The sequence below is a fragment of the Rhamphochromis longiceps genome, linkage group LG11 (assembly GCF_057381845.1).
Source record: "Rhamphochromis longiceps isolate RC_006_pf linkage group LG11, R_longiceps_female_GT1.1, whole genome shotgun sequence".
In the NCBI taxonomy this organism is placed as follows: Eukaryota; Metazoa; Chordata; class Actinopteri; order Cichliformes; family Cichlidae; genus Rhamphochromis; species Rhamphochromis longiceps.
Genome location: NC_140567.1, coordinates 660,381 through 687,448, shown reverse-complemented (window position 1 = coordinate 687,448; position 27,068 = coordinate 660,381). Strand labels below are relative to the sequence as shown.

The 27,068-nt window shown below is 44.3% G+C and overlaps 1 long non-coding RNA gene across 2 annotated transcripts; it reads left to right on the top strand.

Moving 5' to 3' along the window:
• The first annotated feature begins 16,115 nt into the window (after positions 1–16,115).
• Positions 16,116–18,092, top strand: LOC146658370 (uncharacterized). Of its 2 annotated transcripts, none has more exons than XR_014913699.1 (5): positions 16,116–16,159; positions 16,974–17,212; positions 17,310–17,421; positions 17,740–17,828; positions 17,941–18,092. It is a non-coding gene; the product is annotated as an uncharacterized LOC146658370 (long non-coding RNA). The 2 variants fall into 2 exon arrangements; XR_014913700.1 differs by having other exon boundaries at positions 16,131–16,159; positions 16,978–17,212.
• The last annotated feature ends 8,976 nt before the right edge of the window (positions 18,093–27,068 follow it).

Sequence of the window (27,068 nt, the reverse complement as noted above, 5' to 3'; positions counted from 1 at the left end):
AGCACGAACAGTTAATGGAAGAGTCCACAAAGGTGGGGGGCACAGGCCTTAAGGACGTGGGGGCTCACCCCATCGGGTCCAGCAGACCTGCCTCAGTGGAGTCTCCTCATTTGCATCTGAACCTGGTCTTGAGTGAAGGTGATGGGTGGGGGAGGGGTGTCAGGACTCTCACAGGAGGCAACAGCGCCATGTGAAGAGAGAGGGAGGCACAGTGGTGTGGCTCTGGATTGGAGGCTGACTACAGGTGAGGTTGTGGGGGTGTGTAGCAGTCACTGCAGTGTCAAATCTGTTGAAGAACAAATTCAACTCCTTAGCTCTGTCCTCAACGCCCTCAGCTCCCCTGCTGTTGGTTGGCCCGATTCCAGCGATTGTCTTCATGCCACTCCACACCTCTATCACGCTGTTCTGCTGGAGTTTCCACTCCAGCTTCCTCCTGTAATTGTCCTTCGCCTCTCTGGTATTGTCATTCAATAACACCTGAACCATTTTCACCCCCTCTTTAATGCCCCCTCTGAAGGCCCTCTTCTTATCACTGAGGAGTGCTTTTCAATTCAATTCAATTTTATTTATATAGCGCCAAATCACAACAAAAGTCGCCTCAAGGCGCTTCATAGATACAGAGAAAACCCAACAATCATATGACCCCCTATGAGCAAGCACTTTGGCGACAGTGGGAAGGAAAAACTCCCTTTTAACAGGAAGAAACCTCCAGCAGAACCAGGCTCAGGGAAGGGCGGGGCCATCTGCTGTGATTGGTTGGAGTGAGAGAAGGAAGACAGGATAAAGACATGCTGTGGAAGAGAGACAGAGATTAATAACAGATATGATTCAAAAGCTTTGCCCTCAACACCCACAGTCACCGTCATGTCGCACTCACCTCCATCATTATAAAGTTATCTGAACGCCCCAACCTAGATCCATTTCAGTTCGCATACTGCTCGACCGATGATGCAGTTTGCCAATCACTTAGCCCTCACACATTGGGATATTAGAGACTCGTGCATTAGAATGCTGTTCATAGACTTCAGTTCAGCTTTCAACACGATCATTCCCCAGCCGATAGCAGTCTTTGATACGGGCGACATGGGCGGTTGCCCAGGGCGGCATCGTGGTGGGAGACGACGAGGCTCCAGTTACAGCAGTTAAAGCCATCAGCTGCTCAGTTTAGAGAAAAGAGAAAAGAAGAGGAAGAGAAATTAGCAAAAGATACAGGTATCTTTTGCTAATTACACCTACAGGTATACAGTGGGGCAAAAAAGTATTAAGTCAGCCACCGATTGTGCAAGTTCCCCCACTTAAAATGATGACAGAGGTCAGTAATTTGCACCAGAGGTACACTTCAACTGTGAGAGACAGAATGTGAAAAAAAAATCCATGAATTCACATGGTAGGATTTGTAAAGAATTTATTCGTAAATTAGGGTGGAAAATAAGTATTTGGTCACCTCAAACAAGGAAAATCTCTGGCCCTCACAGACCTGTAACGTCTTCTGTAAGAAGCTTTTCTGTCCCCCACTCGTTACCTGTATGAATGGCACCTGTTTGAACTCATCATCTGTATAAAAGACACCTGTCCACAGCCTCAAACAGTCAGACTCCAAACTCCGCCATGGCCAAGACCAAAGAGCTTTCGAAGGACACCAGGAAAAGTATTGTAGACCTGCACCAGACTGGGAAGAGTGAATCTACAATAGGCAAGCAGCTTGGTGTGAAAAAATCAACTGTGGGAGCAATCATCAGAAAATGGAAGACATACAAGACCACTGATAATCTCCCTCGATCTGGGGCTCCACGCAAGATCTCATCCCGTGGGGTCAAAATGATCATGAGAACGGTGAGCAAAGATCCCAGAACCACACGGGGGGACCTGGTGAATGACCTGCAGAGAGCTGGGACCAAAGTAACAAAGGTCACCATCAGTAACACACTACAACGGCAGGGAATCAAATCCCGCAGTGCCAGACGTGTTCCGCTGCTGAAGCCAGTGCATGTCCAGGCCCGTCTGAAGTTTGCCAGAGAGCACATGGATGATACAGCAGAGGATTGGGAGAATGTCATGTGGTCAGATGAAACCAAAGTAGAACTTTTTGGTATAAACTCAACTCGTCGTGTTTGGAGGAAGAAGAATACTGAGTTGCATCCCAAGAACACCATACCTACTGTGAAGCATGGGGGTGGAAACATCATGCTATGGGGCTGTTTTTCTGCCAAGGGGACAGGACGACTGATCCGTGTTAAGGACAGAATGAATGGGGCCATGTATCGTGAGATTTTGAGCCAAAACCTCCTTCCATCAGTGAGAACTTTGAAGATGAAACGAGGCTGGGTCTTCCAACATGACAATGATCCAAAACACACCGCCCGGGCAACAAAGGAGTGGCTCCGTAAGAAGCATTTGAAAGTCCTGGAGTGGCCTAGCCAGTCTCCAGACCTCAACCCCATAGAAAATCTGTGGCGGGAGTTGAAAGTCCGTGTTGCTCGGCGACAGCCCCAAAACATCACTGCTCTCGAGAAGATCTGCATGGAGGAATGGGCCAAAATACCAGCTACTGTGTGTGCAAACCTGGTGCAAACCCCCTCCCTTTCTCCCTCCTCCCCACACCTGAAATTCACTGAGGAGATGATGGAGCGGGTCAATGCTGGGCTCAGATCTACCCCCCGTCCCAATCCCTTTTTGTCCCCCATAAACCCCCCACCAGAGCGGCCAAAGGTTCGCCATCGAGCCCCACCCTCAACAGAGCAATCGAAGTCACATTGCCCAGCCTCGCCCCCCTTAGTTCCTCTTCATGCCCTGTCTCCGCAGTCTGATGCGTGATGTGTGAAGGGTCCGGGCTGTGAGGATTATGGCAGTGATGACTTTTCCCAGGAGAAGCTGGGACCCTGTTTACTAGAAGGTTTTAAAATTTCTGTACTTTTAGGTGACAGGAGACATGTGGCCTGGTCAAAACACAGAGAGCTGCACTCTAAAAGATCTTTAAACATAGTAAACATACCTTGTGTGCCACAGACTGCTCCCAAACACGAGGGGACAAGTAATACCTCTAAAACACTTAAGTTGGCTTTATTAAACATTAGATCTCTAGCTGGGAAAACATTTTTAATTAATGATTTAATCACTGAGCACAGCCTTGATTTTATGTTTTTAACTGAAACTTGGTTGGACCAAAGTAACAGTGGAGCTGTTCTCATCGAGACGACCCCTCCTAACTACAGTTTTATCAGTGAGGTCAGGGCGAGCAGGAGAGGAGGAGGGGTTGCTGTCTTATTTAATGAATCATTTCAATGTAAGCAGCTATCTCCTGGAAGTTTTCAGTCTTTTGAATATGTGGCTTTACAGCTGAAGGCCCCATCCAAAGTTGTGTTTCTTAATGTTTACAGGCCTCCCAAATACTGCACAGACTTTTTTAATGACCTCAGTGAACTGCTGTCTGTGATCTGTGTTGATTTTGACTGTGTAATTATTGCTGGGGATTTTAACATTCATGTGGACAACCCTCAGGACAAAGGGACTAAAGACCTGAGTAACACTCTGGGCAACTTTGGGCTGACTCAGCATGTAACAGAGGCCACACATAATAGAGGACACACTCTTGACCTACTGATCTCCAAAGGCCTGAGCATTTCAAAGGTTACTGTGTCTGATGTGGGCCTGTCTGATCATTACTGTGTTTTCTTTGAAAGTAAAATCTCAGCCCACACAAATATATCAACAACAGTGATCACAAAACGGTGTATAACTGAACACAGTAGTGCAATTTTTAACCAGGTCTTCCCATTAACACCTGACCTGCCCAAAGGTTCAGTCAATGAGCTCGTCAATAGCTTCAATGCTAACATGTTAAATGTAATGGACACTATTGCCCCCATTAAGGTGAAGGTTATCTCTGGAAGGAAAAAGTCTCCATGGAGAAACTCCACACTGGTGAAAAAAGAAAAAAGAGAGTGTAGGAAAGCTGAGCGCAGATGGAGAAAAACAAACCTCCAGGTTCATTATGACATTTATAAAGAGAAACTTCACAATTATAATTTACAACTGAGGAATGCAAGGAGGTCCTACTTCTCTGACATCATCACTAAAAACAGCCATAATGCTCGGGTCTTATTTTCTACAGTTGACAGGCTAACAAACCCTCCTGTGTCAGTGGCAGCTGAACTTCATTCGACCATGGCCTGCAATGACTTTGCCAAATTCTTCACAGAAAAAATCCAAAAGATTAGACAAGCAATTGGTACATCAACAGCAGATCCAGGATATGTACTGTGTCCACCAAAAAACTGTTTAAACACCATGAAACCGTTTCAACCTATTAACAGCAAAGACCTGGAGGACATCTTAGGTCAACTGAACTCCTCCTCCTGCTGTTTAGATGTCCTGCCAACAAGTTTTTTCAAAAAGGTCTCAAAGACTTTGGAGTCAGACCTGTTACAGATCGTCAACTTTTCTTTATTATCAGGTGTGTTTCCAGAATCACTAAAAACTGCTGTAATCAAACCTATACTGAAAAAGGACAATCTTGACAAGACACAAATGAACAACTACAGGCCGATCTCAAATCTCCCGTTTTTAAGTAAGATCATTGAAAAAGCAGTTTCTCAACAGCTCAGTTACTTCTTAAAACAGAATAACTGCTACGATGCCTTCCAGTCAGGTTTTAGACAGAACCACAGCACTGAAACCGCTCTGACCAAAGTGTTTAATGACATATGTCTGAATACAGACAGTGGAAAAATGTCAGTCCTAGTTTTACTGGATCTCAGTGCAGCATTTGATACAGTTGACCACAACATATTACTCAAACGACTGGAGAACTGGACAGGTCTTTCAGGAACTGTACTAAACTGGTTCAAAACATACGTAGAAAACAGGAAATACTTTGTATCAATAGGTAACTTCACATCTGAGCAGACAAGTATCACATGTGGAGTTCCCCAAGGTTCCATCTTGGGACCCCTTCTGTTTAACATCTACATGCTCCCACTGGCACAGATTATAAACAACAACAAAATAAACTATCACAGCTATGCAGATGACACACAAATATATATCACAATGTCACCAGGAGACCGAGGCCCTGTACAGGCTCTTGGTAAATGCATTGAGGAAATCAATGACTGGTTGTGCCACAATTTTCTCCAGCTAAACAAAAACAAAACTGAGGTAATAGTCTTTGGCGCCAAAGAAAAACGATTACAGGTCACCAGAGAACTTCAATCTATACATCTAAAAACCACAAACCAGGCGAGAAATTTGGGTGTAGTGATGGATGCAGACCTAAACTTAGAAAAACACATTAAGACAATAACAAAGTCAGCTTACTATCACCTCAAGAATATTTCAAGGATAAAAGATCTGATGTCTCAACAGGACCTGGAAAAACTAGTCCATGCATTCATCTTTAGTAGGCTTGATTACTGTAACAGCATCTTTACAGGTCTACCTAAAAAATCAGTCAGACAACTACAGCTCATTCAGAACTCTGCTGCTCGAGTCCTCACTAAGACCAAAAAAGTGGACCACATCAGTCCAGCTCTGAGGTTCTTACACTGGCTGCCTGTCCGTCAGAGGATAGACTTTAAAGTTCTGATGCTGGCCTATAAAGCTCTGAATGGTTTAGGACCAAAATACATCAGTGACCTCCTGACCCAGTATGAACCATCCAGATCCCTCAGGTCATCTGGATCCGGTCTTTTATCAGTTCCCAGAGTCAGAACCAGACACGGAGAAGCTGCATTCAGCTTTTATGCTCCTTATATCTGGAACAAACTCCCAGAAAGCCTCAGATCAGCTGAAACACTCAGTTTATTTAAATCCAGGTTGAAGACTCACCTGTTCTCAGCTGCATTTGAATAAAGCACCAAATCCACACTTTAAGCTTAAATTTCAAAACTTACATTTAACTACTGATTTTATCTACTGTTCTGATTTTATCTGTTTTGATTTTATATACTGTTTTGTTTGTTTGTTTGTTTGTTTGTTTGTTTGTTTGTTAATTAGTTAGTTAGTTTATTTGCTTGTTTTAATCAATTTTAAATCATGCTTTTTATTTGTTCTTGTTTCTAATGTCTCTGTAAAGCACTTTGAATCACCTTGTTGTTGAATTGTGCTATACAAATAAACTTGCCTTGCCTTGCCTTGCCTAAAGACCTATAGTAAATGTTTGACCTCTGTTATTGCCAACAAAGGTTATGTTACAAAGTATTGAGTTGTATTTTTGTTATTGACCAAATACTTATTTTCCACCCTGATTTACCAATAAATCCTTTACAAATCCTACCATGTGGATTCATGGATTTTTTTTTCACATTCTGTCTCTCACAGTTGAAGTGTACCTCTGGTGCAAATTACTGACCTCTGTCATCATTTTAAGTGGGGGAACTTGCACAATCGGTGGCTGACTAAATATTTTTTTGCCCCACTGTAATTGATGCTCTTGCTCTTGACGAAGGCGGTTGCACTTTTCCCCTCTCCTCCTCCTCCTCTCCCTTAGCTTCCCTGCTTAGCCTCTTATGTCCTTGTCTAGTCTCGTGTTTTTTGTATTACTTTTCCCTGGAACACTCTCTCACAGTCTCTCACAGTTCTCTAAAACCTAAAAGAGGAATTATGGATTTGATCAACTGGTCCCTAAATGCAATTGACACCCCTTTCTCAATGAGAAGTTTGGGCTTGGGTGAGCCTGAGTGCTGAAGATATCTACCTATTTGGAACCATGATAACAGGGTTCTGGCTGATCGGAGCTGGCTTGGCCCTGACTTACCGAAGAACTAAGGAAGCGGAACCAGCTGTTCAAATCCCCACGAGGCTGCCCGCTGGGATTGAAACGATGGGAAGAGGCGTGAGTTTCTCAAAATGGGCTCATTGAGTGCAGCACGGAGAAGATATTGGAGAGGCTTACGGCTGCCGTGAATACTCAGAATAAGATCTCTGAGTGCAGACTGGATTACATCTTGGGGAGGCTCACTGCGGTCGTGAGTTCTCAGAATCGTCTCTTTGAGCACAAGAATGACAACATCACAGAGCGCAAGTTTGATAACATCATGGAGAAGCTCACGGCTCTCCAACGGGAGATTGAGAGACCAGTGTTGGACTGTTAGAACAGCTTTGCGCCTTTCGGCCTTTCGGCGCCAGCTATGGGCTCAAGGCTGGAGCCGAACAAAAACTCCCTGATAACGACTGTGTTGAGTCTGTTCCTTCCCATTCCATGCAAGGCCACCTGGGTTGGCTGGAAGACTGTTTAGTTAGCCTAGCAGGGCGAAGGACACTGTCTCAGCTGAACTCTGGACACGCACACACATACATATACACTGATACGCACTCACTCATCCCCCCTCCCTTTACAAATGCCTCTGATGCTTGTTCCCTCCTGGGAACACGGCAGGTCTGAGCCCGCGCTGGAATGGTAGCGCTGTGCAGGATGGCTGCTGTGTTTGCTTCGGATGACTCCTCACCCCCCACCCGACCCTGTTGCTGGTCACGTGCTCCATAATGTTGTACTGTGGACATTTATGTGCTTTTTGTGCAGAGGAGTTTTTGTGTTTCCTGTTCTCATGTTGTCCTCCCAGGAGCCCAGCATGAGTAGAGGTCTCTTTTTTTCCTCTTGTACTTTCCCATTGTAGTGTACATTTCAGTGTTTTTGTCTGTAATGCAACCGATCTCCGGCCTGTATCCCCATGTGATGTCTGTGTTGTGTGTGTAAGGTTGGGGGGGGGGGGGGGGGGTGTCCTATTTCATTGCAGGGCAACCTACATGTGGCGAATAAAGCATTGATTGATTGATTGATTGATTGATTGATTGATTGAGGTAAGCAGATGTGTCATTGGATAATGGCAGGTCATCCTGAAACAATCAGAATCAGAATCAGAATACTTTATATACTTTATTAATCTCTAAGGAAATGATGTGAGTTACAGCTGGTCCAAGAAGAAACAGTAACAGAGTAAACTATTCAAATAATACAATATATTACAGAACTAGCACTAATACATACAGATCACTCAATTATAAATATCAAGGATTAACAGATGTGATTATAAATAAATATCAAGAATACTACTGAGAAGAATATTTCAGAGTAGAAAAGAGTGTGTGTAAAAAGGATGTAACTATTGCAGTGTTCACAGTGTGTTAGATGGAGGAGTTGTACAGGGAGATGGCCACGGGCAGGAATGACTTCCTGTGTTGTTCTTTGGTGCTTTTTGGTAATCTCAGTCTCTCACTGAGCGTCCTCCTGTGACTGTGCACCAGAGGGAGTGTTCGCCGAGGGCACCAAACAGGCTAGGACCGCCCCTGTCCTCTGCAACTCATTCACAAACTGGATCTGCTGGGGATCAGCACCTCGCTGCGTAACTGGCTGCTGGTTTTCCTGACAGGAAGACAGCAGACAGTACGGGTCGGCAGCAACACCTCCAGCACAAGAACACTGAATACAGGGACTCCCCAAGGATGTGTGTTGAGGCCCCTGTTCTTCACCCTGCTGACCCACGACTGCACACCATCACACAGCTTCAACCTTTTCATCAAGTTTGCAGACGACACAATTGTGGTCGGTCGCATCAGCAACAACGATGAGACCTACTACAGGAGTGAAGTTAATCATCTGGCCCTCAGACATCCACCAGGGCATGAAGCAGGTATGGAGGAGATCAAAACTCCAGACATTCAGAGGCCCCCAGAACACAAGAGACCAAGGAAGACCAACAGAGGGGCAGCCGCGCCACTGTCCCAGAAAGAGCTGAGGAGAGTCCCAGATGAGGGGTCACTCAGCAGCCGTGGAGCAGAAGCCAGGGGGGTTGCAGTGACGTGCCCGTGAGCTCTGCCGGCAGCCAGTTGTGACAGAGTGACCGAGCCCCAGGCCCAGAGGCCGAGGGCACCCCACCCCCAAAGTGGCCCGAGCGAGCCCCAGGCTCCAGGCCCTGACAAGCAGCCACCAAGGAGTGAGCTGGTGTGTACCTGGACGCCCACCCCCGGACACAAAGAACGACCAACGCACCGATGTCTGAGGGAGTCTGCCACTGGCAGGGGGAGTGGTGGGGGGAGATAGGCCTCCATACCTTGGAGGACCTGAGATGTCCCCAGAGAGGTGGCGTCTGATACCCAACCTGACATATAGACACAGACATACAGGCACACACAGATACAAACATCCATTCCCACCCTCATGCTCTCATATGCACTTACTCCACACTCAACCAACGTGGAGACAGACATAAAGAGACGCTGTACACACGATCACACTCCCCAAGCGTACTCTAAGAACCGGGTCTAGGTACCCTTGCCCCTGGAGGGGGGAACTGCACCCAGACCCAGGTGGTGTTACCCTTTTCCCTGCGGTGGGGAGAGGCAGACCGCCCCGACTCCGCAGCAGCAGGGAGGCCCCACACTCCAGACCGCAGTCGGACGGCCAACTCCTCCTCCTGGTCCCCCCGCTCCAGCAGGCCGCAGAGAACGGCGGTGTGAGAAGACTCCAAACCTCCCTCCGCCCGTTCATATGTAGTGTTGATGCATGTGTGTTCTAAGGTGCCTTTAAAACCCAGGAGGGCATGGAGCTACTTGCCAGAGAGCAGCAGGTAAGCGCATAGCCCCTCCTGATAATTCAATTCAATTCAATTCAATTTTATTTATATAGCGCCAAATCACAACAAAAGTTGCCTCAAGGCGCTTCATAGATACAGAGAAAAAGCCAACAATCATATGACCCCCTGTAAGCAAGCACTTTGGCGACAGTTGGAAGGAAAAACTCCCTTTTAACAGGAAGAAACCTCCGGCAGAACCAGGCTCAGGGAGGGGCGGAGCCATCTGCTGCGACCGGTTGGGGTGAGAGAAGGGCCCTCAATGTCTACGTGTATTTAAAATTGAGAGGTGGGCAACGACGCCAGGGGTGAGGTGTACACCCTGATGGTCTTTTGGAGTCCGTGTAGCGTGCCCACCCCCAAGATCCTATATGTATGTGTTATGAGAGTGTGAGTAATGTGAGTGTCTAAGTTGTGGGATAAAATGAGGCACAGGCAGCCAGAAGGGGACAGAGGGAGGGGGGGGGGGGGTAGCCTCCCCTGTACCCTGGTGACACATCTTTACCCCAAGGCCTTGCATGTGTGGGTGATTGTGGTGGAGCGGAAAGAGGGAGAAAGCTGGAGATGGGGAGGGAAGGAAGGGAAGGGCAAGTGACCCCTCCCCTGGGCCAGCTCCCCCCCCCCCCCCGACCCCAGTAAGCACCCCCATACTCTGCAACCCGCCAGGGAAAGGGGGCCCAGAACAGCAGCACCGCCCGGCCCCACAGAGCCTGGGACAGCCCACCTGATCCCACCACAGAGAAAACTGCACCCACCCCGTCATCCACTCATCTTCCCGACTACACAAGACAATAGACGCCCAGCCTGAGATCTTCCTCCACCTCTCCTGTATCTCCCCCTCCTGCAGAGTGAGTTCCTGAAGAGAGGAGAGCTCCTGCAAGGTGTAACAACCTCCCCCACCAGTTCAAGAGCCCCCCAGGTGGCTCGATGCACTGGCGGCACCCTGTGCCAGGGCTGGGCCCCCATACACCCACCCGCCCACAACCCCGGCAACACACCAACCAGGGCCCCAGCCCAGAGACGGAGCACCCCCAGAACCTCACGTAGCCAGGCTACCAGGTCAGTAACCCACGTCCGTCAGCACAGACCCTCCCCTAGCCCCGCTGCATGCAGCCACGAGGAAACCATCACCTAAGAGCAAACAGAGCCCTTAATAGGCCATGACCGCTACCCCGGGTTGAGCCCTCCAAGGAAGATGCTCCTGGGGAACCCCCCGACGCCCTAAGCCTATCCCTACCCCCACACCAATCACAACAGTGAAGGCGGGACCAAACTATGACCCCCCACCCCCACTAGGTGATGGAGCTGATCAAAGGGAGTCCAGAGCAATTGATCTGTTGTGGTGGCAGAGGCTGTATCAAGACTAATGTAATCTAATAGATAATTTCTATATTGGTTAGAATTAAGATTATTTTTATTTTTCCAGTTCATGAGGACTGTTTTCTTGGCTATGCATAGGGCAGTGAAAACCATATGGGCGATATTCTTATCTGAAGTGACATTATCTAAGCTGCCCAACAAACACACTAAGGGGGAAGTTGGAATGTTACATTTCAGACACTTTGATAAGTCTTCACATATCTCGCACCAAAACTTCTGAACTGGTGGACAGAACCAAAGAGCGTGGATATAATTGTCCAGTGAATTGGTTTGGCAGTGTGAGCAGTTGTTGGTAGACGTATAACCCATCTTGAACATCCAATGACCTGTATATTTGTATTGAATTAATTGAAGACTGGGACCGGTAAGGCTGGCTCATCTACTGATTGGATGGTTCCCTGGCTGCCCCAGTCTGCATGCCAAATATTCTTGGGCATGATGCTAAATCCAACTAGCTCTCTCAGCATCCACTGAAGTATGGATGTTTGTGAATGTGAGATAGAAAGCACTTAAGCATAGAAAAAAGTGCTTGTATCAATGTTGTGAATTGGTAAATTAGGCATTTTGTGTAAAGCGCCTTGAGCGCTCCAGGAGAGTAGAGAAGTACGATATAAGAATCAGTCCATTTACCTTTGCAGATCTTGCTTTGTGCACTAGTGCACAGGGATGTTGGAACAGGAAGAGGCCACCCCCAAAGTGTTCCCACAAAGTTGGCAGTATGAAAGTGTCTGAAATGTCTCGGTATGCTGAACTATTCAGAGTTCCTTTCACTGGAACTGAGGGGCCGAATGTCAATAACACCTCCGCACCACATCCTCCTCCATCACTTGGCACAGTGCAGCTGGACACGTGCCGTTCTAATGGCAGCTGCTAAACACAGATTCATCTATCGGATTGCTGAACACCACAGTTAATTTATGTTATAACGGAGCAGGGGCAATCACACAGGTAAGTGTCGGTTTGGATTTTTGTTCCCATCCATCCATTCGCGTCCGCTTATCCTTTTCAGGGTCTTGGGGGGTGCTGGAGCCTATCGCAGCTGGCATTTCAGATTTTTGTTCCCCTTAATCATAAACACCTTCATTTAGAAACTTCATTTTGTGTTTACTTTTGTTATCTTTGTCTAATATTTACATTTGTTTGATGAACTGAAACATTTAAGTGTGACAAATATACAAAAAATGATACCAGGAAGGCAGCAAACACTCGTTACACCACTGCAGAAAGAAGGATTTGTGTGAGATGGCATCATTTTACAGCAGTGGTCCAACCGCTCCATGTGATGGTTTGGCAGACAGTAGGACTCTTAACTTACAAGCATCTACAGAACCTCGCAGTTTTACAGACAAGGGTATAACAGTGGTGTAGAAGATGCATCAAGTGTGCATTTGTTACACCGCTGAAATGATGGGCCAACTTATCTCCCGTGCAACATATTAATTTTTTACAGAAAACTGTAAAGACAGAAAAATGTCCGATTAATCAGTTCTTTCGCTGCGCGAGCCGTACGCTGCCTCTTCACCACTGACACTACTTCTTCTAGTGTGGATAACATTACTTTTTACAAGTAACTTATACAGTTTCATATTCAAATGCACCACTTTTATAAACTGCTTAAATCACAGAAATGCCTCTTACTGTATGCACAAGCACCATAGTGAACTTTCATTACAGTTTTATCTTGTTTTTACTACAGTTTTAATCTATGTATGAACCTGTCTTATTAACTGTATTTATTCAACTCTATCCCTTTCAAATAAACGTTTTTCTTAATATATTTCTACAGCATTCACTCTTAATGACCTAAAAATACAGCAATTTAAATTTTTTCTTATTATGCAAAACATATATCTTGTGGCTTTAACCCAAAATATAACTGCAATGAACTCACAGACTTTCGGTACAGTCTACCACTTGGATGAGCACAGGCTAACAACAGGAGCAACTTGGAAATTAGCTCTCTAGCTTAACATTCGCCACAAACATTTATCATTAATCGCCACTGCTGTCTGTCACTTTTATAACATCTGTTTTATATTATCAACCACTCAGCTTACCTGTAAAGACGGAAAAATGTCTGATTAATCAATTCTTTCAGCACGTGGGCCATACACTGCCTCTCCTCTACTCACATTACTTCTTCTAGTGTGGCGTCAGCTACAGTGTTGCAAACTCCTCAGTAAGGAAAATCTCGTCATCGCCTAATTTGCATAATTGGTCGCTAATGTAATTAGCGAGAGAGAAATAACATCATGGAAGAGACATAAAGTGAGTAAAAAACATCCTAAATGCATTTAGAGTTTATTTAAAACTACAAATTAAATTTCTTTTAGCAATTATTGTTTTTTTAATGTCACAATTCCAACCACCCGGGCTTGGACCGGCAAAAGTGACCCCGAAGTAGGCACTCTGGTGGAGTTACTTTGTGTGTGTATGTGTGTGTGTGTGTTTATAAGTTACGGTGGCCCCTAGAGACAAAGCACGTACAAACTCCAAAACACATGCAAACTCCAAAACACATGCAAATTCCAAAACACATGCAAACTCCAAGACACGTACAAACTCCAAAACACTTGCAAACTAAAAAACACATGCAAACTCCAAAACACGTACAAACTCCAAAACACTTGCAAAATCCAAAACACTTGCAAACTAAAAAACACATGCAAACTAAAAAACACATGCAAACTCAAAAACACATGCAAATTCCTCAAATACTCAAAGCTTCATAGAACTGGAACAAACATTTATTTTTAGCTCCATTCTGCTGCTGATACATACTTTAGGTTTCTGAACATTAAACTTGTTGCTGCCTTTCATAGTGTGTAACTTGAAGGCCCTGAGTACTTTCTCCCACACTGAAAACACTGGAATGATTAAATTATTTGAACATTACCTAATAAGACTGATTCAGCACAGACAGTTATGTTAAACTTTCCTAGCAGTCCTTCACAAACAGGGAACAGTCTGTCTATTCTCTCCATCTGTCAGCTGCTGCTGGAAGAGGAGGAGGACCTCCTCTTCCTCACACACTGCTGAGTTTGTCCTGGTGGATCATCAGGGGTGCAAAGCCTCACAGATGATGTGCAGCAGTGTGTCCCTCAGTCTGTCCTCACTCTGGACACTTGCAGTTGTCACACATGGAAATCAAATGTGTGATAAGCTGCAGGATTCAAACACAAGTGTGACTTATAAACACATGTTCATACTTTTATTCCACAATCAGAGAGAAAGAAACAGAGAGAGAGTGCAGGACAGACAGACAGGTAAAAGTCTCAGGTGTATACACTGCTACAAAACAGCACAAAAGAAGGAGTATTTAGTGTTTGTGTTATTACGAAACAAGAAGAGTTCCCAGATGGTGCAGTGGACACATGTGTGACTCCTGCGATTAAAGCATCTTTCTTTCAGCTTAACGAGTGAACCATCAGCTCGTTCAAACACACGTTAAAGTCCGTTTGGCTCGACACCACCGAACAGAGGCAGCAATATAACACAGCTCACATTAACAGTGCAGTGAATCCTGCTTGTGCCGTGATGTTCAGGACTGCAAACCGAGCAGCATCACTGACTTTCAGCTTGTTGTGTTTGTGGATATATGACTGACTTTAATTATCCACAAAATCATCACAATCTCTGTAAGATTAAAGTCAACTATATATATATTTTTTAAAGTAAAGGCTTTAAAACCAAGTTAATTCTGAAAGTACAGACATCACTAATGTCACATAACCTTCCCGACATGTGGCCAACAATAATGGTTTAATGTTCTTCATTAAAAAAATATTTGCGCATAAATAAGTTACATAATATTCAGTACTTACTTCTGAAAGTTTACTCTTCCTCCGCTCCGCTTCCACCGTTTTTTTTCGGCAAAATTATCCACACCACCACCGCACTATGAAGTCTGGGATATGTTGGGCCATGAAGGCTACACCGACCCATCCTTAAAATTCAGGGAAATTAAGGACACATTTGAGGGCCGCATGTAGAGCAGCCTTTGAATTGGGAAAGCCTTCTCTTGTCGCTGTGACGTAATCGGCCTTAAAATGCGGCCTTTAAGGCTGCAAACCCCAAATCCGGTCATTGGCACTTCCTGGCTTGTGTAGTTACTAGGTAACAAAAGCTCAACACTGCCCCTAGCGTCCTGGAGCACTTCCGTTGTGTTTTGGAATTTGCATGTGTTTTTGAGTTTGCAAGTGTTTTTGAGTTTGCAAGTGTTTTGGATTTTGCAAGTGTTTTGGAGTTTGTACGTGTTTTGGAGTTTGCATGTGTTTTGGAGTTTGCATGTGTTTTGGAGTTTGCAAGTGTTTTGGATTTTGCAAGTGTTTTGGAGTTTGTACGTGTTTTGGAGTTTGCATGTGTTTTGGAATTTGCATGTGTTTTGGAGTTTGTACGTGTTTTGGAGTTTGCATGTGTTTTGGAGTTTGCAAGTGTTTTGGAGTTTGCATGTGTTTTGGAATTTGCATGTGTTTTGGAGTTTGTACGTGTTTTGGAGTTTGCATGTGTTTTTGAGTTTACAAGTGTTTTTGAGTTTGCAAGTGTTTTGGATTTTGCATGTGTTTTGGAGTTTGTATGTGTTTTGGAGTTTGCATGTGTTTTGGAGTTTGCAAGTGTTTTGGAGTTTGCATGTGTTTTGGAATTTGCATGTGTTTTGGAGTTTGTACGTGTTTTGGAGTTTGCATGTGTTTTTTAGTTTGCAAGTGTTTTGGAATTTGCATGTGTTTTGGAGTTTGTACGTGTTTTGGAGTTTGCATGTGTTTTGGAATTTGCATGTGTTTTGGAGTTTGTACCCCAGATAGCAAGGAGACATTGAACAGATGTTGATTTTCCATCTGAACCATCAGAATCGTCAGGATTGAAATGTCAACACAAAACAAATGTTGAAACAACATTGAAATACTGATGAAACCTTACACTGACATTGAAATAACATTGATTCACTGTTGTTCTGTCATCGTTGATTGTTGATCTATTTATAGTTGACAAGGTGACAACAATCACGTTGAAAAACCATCGATTTATGGTTGAGCGGGAAATTAAAGCTGCTACCACTTGGACTATTCCGCAGCACCCCTATCACATTGGTACATCCCTCCAGGTAACCATTGTCTTGTACAGTAGAGCGGGACATTAGATTTACTCTCAGCGGAATTGACCGGAGAAGGCATCAGTTCATGCAGTGCACTGGCCTGCACCACGATTAGTATAAGGTAAGAATGAATGACTTTTGTTCTATTCGTTATTTCCACGGTTGTATTTGAATAACAGTAAAAAAAACAAAACAAACTTGTTAATGTAAAGTTTCGGATAAAATGTGGGAGCCCGAAATTGTGTCTACTTTCATCTTACAATCCGGCAACAAATAAATTGCACTGCAAACAAAGTCTATCAACAAAGAAAACATTTTCGTTTCATACTTTTCCGTTATATTCCCTTACAAAGCTAGCTTTAACGCTTCGAGGGTTCCTTTGTTCTTGCCGTCACCTCGGCGCTTGACCCAGACTTTCGCTCTGTAGTTGCTTTTTAGCATAGTACTACAAAAAATTGTAAATCTGTGATATATGATTGATAAACGTAAAGGTAACTGTATAAATGTGTTCAATGACTTTGTTACTTTTAATGATTGGAGAGCACCCGCTTCGATTCGCACTCAATTCAAACTTTACGTTGCACGCTCACCTAACTTGCGTTTGCACCTTTTGTCCACACGTAAACTGTGTTTAGCATTTACGTGTGGACGAGGAAGACGGAGAAAACGCAGCATCAAAGGTGTGCGCCTATTTTGACGCCACACTGTGCGCCATGTTTTTGTCTCGGTGCCATGAATTCCTACAATGGCAGACTTAGACAAAATACTGTTAATTTTATTATCTTCAGTGTTTAAATGCTTACATATACGGGTTTGCTTGTAATTGTTGCCTATATACATTTTAAGCTATTATTTATTATTTAGTTCAATCAATAGATCAAGTTTTGTAGTGACTAGGAAATATATTGTAATTATCTGTTTCCTGTTTATCCTAGACAGGGCAAAAAAGGACTCCAAATTAAAAAAAAGATAAAAATGAAAGACTGGTGCATTGTGCAGTTTAGCACTGGTGGTACAGAAATAGTCCCTAGATCATGGATAAATGGGGAGAAATTGTCATGGCCTCCATATCCTCCGTGAGACACATTCAGGATCCACGACGCAGTAAAGAGGAGAGTTCATCCTGGTGCAACATGGCTCACCTATGCACCAGTCCGACTTCTAATAAGCCATGGTGGGTATCATCTGGATTGGTGTTGTATAAATGTAACAATAACAAGTTTTTCGTGTCCTAATTTATGTCTGGCCATACATTGTGTTTGTACTTCCAGACACATTTCACGAAGCAGAACGCAGTCTTCAGAAATATCTAAGTGAACACTGTGATATGTCTGACCTTCAGTCCGAAGCTGAAACTCAGACCAGTCATAAAAGAAAGCACAAGTAAAACTTTTTTTATTTCACAAACACATCTTTGATTGCTAAGAATTTATGATCTTGTCTTTTATACATATCTGTGGTGCTTGCATACTGCAATATCACCACATAATATAGTCCAAAAAGTGGAAGCTTGTAAACTTTTTTATAAATGCAAAGCCGTGTACACTTGTGCACTTCAAAAATTCCTTGTATACTGTACCTTCTTGCACATCTCCGTTTCCTGTGTGTGTTGTTATAAATCAAACTGTAACTTTAGGAAAAAATATTCCAAAAGCACATTTGTAATTACTTATGACCGTTTTCAACTTTTTTTTTCTTTAGACCAAATCCCCTGTACACATATAGTGACTCAGAGGATGAGCAGCCCACAAAGAAATGGTTTCCCCAGGCCCCTCGAGTGAAAATACCAGGTAATAAAATACTGTCTAGTGTCTTTGTACATATCTGTGTGTGACACAAGGAAACTTTTGACAAGTTGTCTGTATTCTTAAATACTTAAAAAAAATTATCTTTTTCTGTCAGACCTGACGAGAGCTGTTAACGAACTCCGTGAGGAGGTCAGAGCCATCCGCAATACTGGCTGCAATGAATCGGTAGATGCTGGGGTACTGCCTCTGGATTTGCCCTTGCACAACATTGAGGAGCTAAACAATGCAGAGCCAGTCACAAGAGGCAAATAAGGCAATGGTAAGTATATAAAGGGTATGTACACTTTGTAACTATAAAGTGTAATAGCTGTCAGATGTGATTTAAATACATAACAACGGCCTGTTGATTAAACACACAAGCACTTGCATACACATTTAAGACATGAGACACGCTAATTCCATCTCTTAAAATGTGTCTATAGTGAGACGCTTTGCCTTGATTGGAGCCTGACGCAGCAGTTAGGGGCAAACTCTATGTCCGAGTTTGTCTTTGCACAAGCAGTGCAGAAATGGCTCCGATACGCCCCAGATCGTTTGGGTGGTGCAGGATGCACATCATGCAAAAAATTACAAACTTCTGTGAATCATATAAACGTAAATAGGAAACTGTCTTTTAATAAAGTATTTAGCAAACGAAACATGCCTATTGACCTTTTTTTGTTTATTTTTTTTCTCTGTTACGTCACATGCAATGCTTTCTTATTTTAGGATAATAATATTGACATGATACATTGTGAGACATTTGGGTTTTTTTTATAAAGGGTGTCCAATTTAAGGAATAAGTACAATTATGTGTTTAGGTGGTTGAAGTATTGATGGAAACATGCAGTAGTTTAGTATTGGTTAAAATACATATAAAGAAAGGTAGATTTCCAGTCATGATTTAACTGTTGTTTTAATAAAAAGCCACTGTGCGACAGAGGTGGAAAATCAACACCATAGCTCAACAGTGTTTCAATATCAGAATCTGACATTGTTTCAATGTCAGCAGTATTAGAAAATATAATGTTGAATCAACGTCAGGTTTCAACATTGATTCAACATCAAAACCTGACGTTGTTTCAACGTTAAAAAAGGGTGCAAGAGTGACGTTAGGTCAACGTCACACTTCAACGTTGATTCAATGACACAGCCTGATATTGACTCAACATTGTTTCAATGTTTCCTTGCTATCTGGGACGTGTTTTGGAGTTTGCATGTGTTTTTTAGTTTGCAAGTGTTTTGGAATTTGCATGTGTTTTGGAGTTTGTACGTGTTTTGGAGTTTGCATGTGTTTTGGAATTTGCATGTGTTTTGGAGTTTGTACGTGCTTTGTCTCTAGGGGCCACCGTAATAAGTAGTTTTAAATCTTGTGATCCACAAAACAGTATAAGAGTAAAAGAAGAACTCCCATATGGAAAAGAAATAGAAAAAACTTATAGAAGACTTGCATAAGATGTGGCCTACTTCATTTAATGAATCATATAAGGCTTATATGATTTACTCATGAAAGTGGCCACTTTCTCATTACTTTCATATATTGTTTTACACTGTAAAAAACAATTGTAATATAAAAGTATTTTACAGTTTTGTACTGTTCTTCTAGAATATCATTAAATTCACATCAATAGACTGATTTTACATTTCAAATGTAAATTAACGTAAAATCACTGTAAATGTAATAAAACATAATTTTCTTGTTTTTTAAATGTATCTGTCTGTACATATGCATATTTAGATTAAAATACATTCACAAATGTATCATGATTTCACAAATATCTGTCCGTTATTTGAAAGATTGAACTGTTCAATTCAAATGAAATGCTATGGAAAAATATATAAAATGATTCTTATAAACTTTTTTTACATCAAATAATTATTATTATTATTGTTATTTAGGGCGATTGTGGCTCAAGAGTTGGCAGTTCGCCTTGTAATCAGAAGATTGCTGGTTCGAGCCCCGGATCGGACGCTCTCGGTCGTTGTGTCCGTGGTCAAGACTCCTCACCTGCCACCTACTGGTGATGGTCAGAGGGGAATTATAAAGTTGAATTGTAAAGCGCTTTGAGGGTCTCAAAGAACGCTATATGAATGCAATCCGTTATTATTTAAACCAACTGTATAATTCTGTACATTGAAGTATTATTATTCATATTGCCGCATTCATTGACCTTGTTTATAGGTAATTTCATTGTTTAATCACATTAAAATGTTCCTAATTTAATGTCTAAAAGCACTCGAAAAAGGCAAAATCCCATGTAAAATTAGGGCAACAAACTGTATTGTCATTACTGAAAATAACCGTATTTTCATGTTCAGTTATTTTCTGTTATTTTATGGTATTGTTTTGGCACCCCAGCTGCCTGTTTTTTTAGGATTTTTTTTTTTACGGTGTAGTAAGTATCCAAAACATACAAGTTTCATTTATATAATTTTTCAAGGAATCTTATACCTGTTTTCACTCTTGTATGCTTTTCATACAAGTTTTGTCACGGTTCTGGGTCAGTTTCGAACCAGTATTTTGAGTTTTGATTGTTAGTTTATTTTTTGAATGATTGTTGTGGTTTTGGGTGCGATGATTATTATTATTGTTAGAGTTCCATGTTTCTGTTTATTTGGGTTTAAGATTTGTGCTCTCATGTTTTGTGTGGGTTTAGTTTCATGTGTCATTTTCTGTCTGTCTCTCTATGTCGAGTCTGCGTCTTAGTGTGATGGTTTCTTGTTCCTGTTTTATTGTGAAGGTCTGCGTCTCATGTGAGTGTGTTCAGTTTTACCTCTGTCTCGTCTTGTTGATTGTTCCCAGCTGTGTCCACCACCTGTGTGTAATTCCCCTGTGTTTCTCTGTGTGTATTTAAGTCGTGTCCTCTGTCATTGTAGTTGCTGGTCCGTCTGCGTATCCACCATGTTTCATCCGTGTGTTCCCTGCCGTCATCATCATGTACCATCGTCTTCCTTCCTTTATGTTCAGGTTCGTGTTCGTGCTCAGTAGTTTAGTTGTCCCAGTATAGCTTAGTTCTCCGTTTTGCCGGTTGCCTCTCTTTTGTGTTCAATAAATCACCTTTACACCTTCACGACTGCCTGCGTTTGGATCCTCCTTTTCCTTTTCTACACGGCTCTTTTCACTCGCCGTGACAGTACGGACCAGCCAGATACGGATCCAGCGGCATTCACCCCACCCACAGAGCTTCGAAAGCTCATAACGGACTCAGTGTCAAAACTAATCAACCTGTGGCTCGAGCATGAGGGAGAAGCGTTTCTCTACGTTCTAGAAGTCAGGCTGCAACAGCTTATTTCTGATTATCCCTGGCTATTGGACTCACTGCACCCGCTCGTGCAAAACTTTATTCTCCACGAACTACACCTCCATCCCCCCCCGCCGCTACTGCTTGCCCACTCGCTTCAACGGAGGACGTGCCGTCCGTACCGCCAGATGAGGAGTTACCCGGCCCGTCGGAGCCGTCTCCACGGAGGAAGCGACGTTCGCGCCGCCGGCGCAGCACCCCACAGCCGGAGTTCAGAATGTCAGAGCAGTCGGCTGTGGTGAGTGAAAGGGACACTTTTGTTGACTCTGTTGCTTCTGTGACTGTTGTTTCTGGGGAAATTTTTTGTGTTTCTACTGAGGACAACAATGATTTTTTCATCCATGCCCATAGCTTCTAAGACTGCCTGTTCTGAACCCGCGTTCCATGTTTATGACCGTGTCCGTTCCATTGTCCCATCCTCAATTCCATCCCAGTCAAATGCCAGGCCTGTAACGCCGCCCTCAGTTCAGCCAGCAGCCGCGCCACCCTCAGTTCAGCCAGCAGCCGCGCCGCCCTCAGTTCAGCCAGCAGCCGCGCCGCCCTCAGTTCAGCCAGCAGCCGCGCCGCCCTCAGTTCAGCCCTCAGTTCAGCCCTCAGTTCAGCCAGCAGCCGCGCCGCCCTCAGTTCAGCCAGCCACTTCACCATCTATTACGTCTCCACTACAACCGTCTCTGCTACTTATAACTCAGCAGCCTACCCACTCATTCACTCAGTCATCATCCTCACAGCCTCATTACAAGCAGGGAACACACTTCATACAAACTTTAGCTGGTTCACTTAAGCTGGCCATCTCAGAGACAGCTGCTCCCTCTAGGGCCTCCCCAGAGGCTGGGTGCCAGTCACCAGCCAACTCTGGACCCCTAGAGGTCAAGATGCCAGCACCAGCAGCTTCACTAGAGGACTTTACTAAGCAGTCTCAGCTGTCATCCCCTGCTGAGAGCTCCAGTGAGTCCGCCCCTCTGCCCCTGTCCTTTGCTGGAGGACCATAGGGACCCATTCAGGCGTCTATCTCAGCTGGAGGGCCCGAGGAGCCCGTCCAGCCTCAAGCCACGTCTGCTGGAGGGCCCGAGGAGCCCGTCCAGCCTCAAGCCACGTCTGCTGGAGGGTCAGAGGAGCCCACCCAGCACCACGCCTCATTAGCTGAGGGTCCTGGAGGACCCAGCCAGTACATCCTCACATCTGCTGACGGTCCGGGGAAGTCTGTTCAGCCGTCACCTGCTGACTCATCCCCCGCGACTTCTACGTCATCGCCTGCAGCATTCACATCACCGCCTGCAGCCGTCCCGCTGCCATCAGGTTCCGTGTCTTCATCCACGCCTGGTCCAGCCTCCGTGTCTTCATCCACGCCTGGTCCAGCCTCAGCTCCGCCTTCATCTGGTCCTGCTCTGCCTTCGTCTGGTCCCGCCTCGTCTGGTCCTGCGGTTGCCACACCGCTGTCAGAGCCAGCTCGACCCGTTCTGCCTCGCCTCTGCCGGCCGTTTTCCGGGCCTCTAAGTTGGCATCATGGCCTTCGGGGACGGCCTCCGGAAAGAGTTCGTCGCCGCCGCTGGTATCGCGGCCGACCTCCAGACCTGCTCAGTGGCCGCCACTGCCTTCCAAGTGGTCGGCCTCCAGAACTGTTTGCCCGTCGCCGCCGTTGCCGTGTGCACAGTCGGCCTCCAGAACTGCTTGCCCGTCGCCGCCATTGCCGTGTGCACGGTCGACCCCCGGGTCAACCCCCTGAACTTTTCTTGGACTCTTGTTGAGCTTTAGTTTGGTTTTGTTTTTGATCTATTTTCCTGTGTTCTTGGACTGTTTTCTTGTGTATTTGGACTCTTGTGCTCCTTGTTTTTTGTTTCATACCCTCCTTCCTTGACCCCTCCGCCCGCCCTGGTCTGGTGCTCTGTTTTGTTGCGCTGTTTTTGTTTCGAGCTGTCGGGAACCAGCCCTTGGAGGGGGGGGGGGGGGGGGGGGTACTGTCACGGTTCTGGGTCAGTTTCGAACCAGTATTTTGAGTTTTGATTGTTAGTTTATTTTTTGAATGATTGTTGTGGTTTTGGGTGCGATGATTATTATTATTGTTAGAGTTCCATGTTTCTGTTTATTTGGGTTTAAGATTTGTGCTCTCATGTTTTGTGTGGGTTTAGTTTCATGTGTCATTTTCTGTCTGTCTCTCTGTCGAGTCTGCGTCTTAGTGTGATGGTTTCTTGTTCCTGTTTTATTGTGAAGGTCTGCGTCTCATGTGAGTGTGTTCAGTTTTACCTCTGTCTCGTCTTGTTGATTGTTCCCAGCTGTGTCCACCACCTGTGTGTAATTCCCCTGTGTTTCTCTGTGTGTATTTAAGTCGTGTCCTCTGTCATTGTAGTTGTTGGTCCGTCTGCGTATCCACCATGTTTCATCCGTGTGTTCCCTGCCGTCATCATCATGTACCATCGTCTTCCTTCCTTTATGTTCAGGTTCGTGTTCGTGCTCAGTAGTTTAGTTGTCCCAGTATAGTTTAGTTCTCCGTTTTGCCGGTTGCCTCTCTTTTGTGTTCCATAAATCACCTTTACACCTTCACGACTGCCTGCGTTTGGATCCTCCTTTTCCTTTTCTACACGGCTCTTTTCACTCGCCGTGACAAGTTTCACACAACACAGATACAAACTTTATAAGATTTATATGTATCTTTTCCTTATGGGCCGACTGCGTTACAGTCAGTGCGGGAGCAGCAGCTTCGCTCATGCGCGATTCATTTGCAGTTTGGACGCACAGGTGTGAACGTCTCCTGCCCTGATAGCAGCTGGGGGAGGACTATCCTCCGCCCGTGAGCGCTTTGGCACGGCTGAGGTGCCCACGGCAGCACCACTGCTTGTTGAGAGTAAAGGCAAGGCAAGTTTATTTGTATAGCACAATTCAACAACAAGGTGATTCAAAGTGCTTTACAGAGACATTAGAAACAAGAACAAATAAAAAGCATGATTTAAAATTGAATAAAACAAGCAAATAAACTAATTAACAAACAAACAACAGTATATAAAATCAAAACAGATAAAATCAGAACAGTAGATAAAATCAGTAGTTAAATGTAAGTTTTGAAATTTAAGCTTAAAAGTGTGGATTTGGTGCTTTATTCAAATGCAGCTGAGAACAGGTGAGTCTTCAACCTGGATTTAAATAAACTGAGTGTTTCAGCTGATCTGAGGCTTTCTGGGAGTTTGTTCCAGATATAAGGAGCATAAAAGCTGAATGCAGCTTCTCCGTGTCTGGTTCTGACTCTGGGAACTGATAAAAGACCGGATCCAGATGACCTGAGGGATCTGGATGGTTCATACTGGGTCAGGAGGTCACTGATGTATTTTGGTCCTAAACCATTCAGAGCTTTATAGGCCAGCATCAAAAGCGATACGCGCTTTCACGTCAAAAAGTCGTCATAAATTAGTCTCCAATAACACCAGAAAAAGTCGCCAGATTTGTCGCTAGTCTCTTTTTAGAAGAAAAGTCGCTAAATATAGCGACAAAGTCGCTAAGTTGGCAACACTGGTCAGCTACCGATGCGTACGAGACTGAGCGCCCTCTGCTGGCGGAACTTATACAACAGTAAACCTGACATTATAGTGGCCTACTAAAAGTGTCTTTGAGTATAAAATAAAATGGGGGGGCTACTATTTTCATGTCTCTATCTTTGACATAGTGCCAAACTTTCAGCAGGAGAAGGCGAAGCATGAGAGGGAGTTCCAGCTTAAAAACAGAGTTTGAGCTCAACTGTTTTTTGTTTTCTAAGTGTCTGTTCATCCCTCTCAGATAGAGACAGTCCTGATTATAAAAACATAAAGAGCTCTAACTTGTTAGCCCATTAACATGTCCCTCAGACTTATAGGCAGCATCTTTGGGATGTGAGGAAGACACAAAGTCAGTCCTACCTTGATTTTGCAAGAGAAAATGGTATTCTCTTTGATCAGTAGTGTACAACTTGTAAGGAAACTAATTTAGCAACAGTATACGAGTTAATGCTAGTGGAGGAGTTTAAGAAGTGTAAAGGCAATAAGATTTACCCGAGTGACCACAATGTGACCACTTTGCAGCTGATGGGTTTTTCCTAACACACGATAGTAGCTTTATTAAACCTGCCTTTCCCTTAGATGCCAATGGAAAGGCAGATGATAAACAGGCAACCCAGTAACTTCTTGACAATAATTCTTCAAGAACCAAAGTAGAAAGATGGTACTGTTTCTGTCACAAGCCTGGACACCGAGGGACAGACAGTGAGACTCTGGTATAGACTTGATGACAGTCCTGGTTGGCCTCTGTGTGCAAAAAGATAGATGTCTGCAGGGTTTGTGTCAGTATCAGGGAAGGCTGAGCATCATTGACCAGTTACTATACTACTTGAAGCAAGTGGTTTGCAGTCCCTCACTCTTTCCAGTGTCTTCCCAGTAGCTATCATGTCTACTTGTGATGCGAGTGCTGTGCTGAGAGGTGTGGGAAAGAGCAGAATGCATGCACCCCTTCACCACTTTCATATCCAGTTAAAGCTAGCCACTGGCATTTTCGCAGAAGCTGTGTGTAAAGCACTTCTAGTGAAAGGTGTTGACTTCTTCATGGTTAATGATGTAGTTGTAGTAGAGGCTATCCAGAGGTCATAGATGTGCTAGGGCCTGGATCTGTGCCTCAATCCCAGCTCCAGCAAGTGCCGAGGTCTGTCATGGTTCTGGATCATTCAGCAGCATTTTCAGTTCATGACGTCTTTCTGATTTCTTTGTAAGGTTTTACTTTTTTGTCATTTAGTTTAGTCCTTGGTTTTCCTGTCAAGTTGATTATATTTTTCTTATCCCTGTGTCATTCCCAGAGATATTTGGACAGCTCTCCATTAAACTGGCTGGTATGTTTGGAGCACTCAGAATTCGCTGAATCTGAACTGCTTTAAAGGGCATGTTCCTTATATCAAACCCTCTCTATATTAACTAATGCTGTCGTTGTGTTTCATTTTACAGCACCAGAGGGGCCGATGGCGCGATATGGCAGCCTCGCTTCTGTCAGTCTGCCCCAGGGCAGCTGTGGCTACAGCCGTAGCTTGCCTCCACCAGTGTGTGAATTCGCGAATGAATGAATAGTGGCATTGTAAAGCGCTTTGGGTACCTTGAAAAGCGCTATATAAATCCAATCCATTATCTTTATTATTACCAGTCAAAGGTTTGGAGTGTGTCAAACCTTGACTGGTATTGGAAGAGACTGGGATGGTTTGTAATGCCCAATTGTGTGTGATACACACAGAGTTTGGAAGGTTACTTTTAACATGTATCCCACTACAGATTACAGATTACATGCCCCAAAATGTATTCTGTAACGTATTCCGTTACGTTACTCAATGACAGTAACGTATTCTGAATACTTTGGATTACTTAATATATTATCATGCTTTTTACAACAACGTGAATGTACTATTGCTGTGATTTATTACTATTACTGAAGGTCCGCGACTCCGAACTGTAGTAAAGGGACCTCTGACTAATACGGTGGGGTCCCTGTCGGCTCGTAGCTGAAAAATAGCTTTACTTTGTTGTCTGGGTCAACTTTTCTTGCGAGAGACAGAGAGAGGCGTTGAAAGGCTGCTCCAACGGAACTTATTGTTTCGGAGGAAAACACGAACACGGTGTACAGTCGAGTCTTAATAGCTTACTTACAGCTGGGCTCGTCAGGCTCTCTTCTTGGCTGCAGTGGTTATTATTATATTTACATGCTTCCAGCTCCCGTTTAAAAACTCGTACCTTTCCACTCGCCTTTTTCTCCCTCCTCGCGCTCACAGACCCCTAACGGGTATGGCAGTCCATTCTCCCTGCAGCACGGACTACACTGCCCATGATGCTACATTCTTTAGAGGTATGCTTGTAGCATTCTGCCTGTTAGCTTAGCACAACAACAACAACAACGAAAAGGCGCTCTCTCACCCAGGAAACACGCAGTCGCAGAGAGAGAGAGAGAG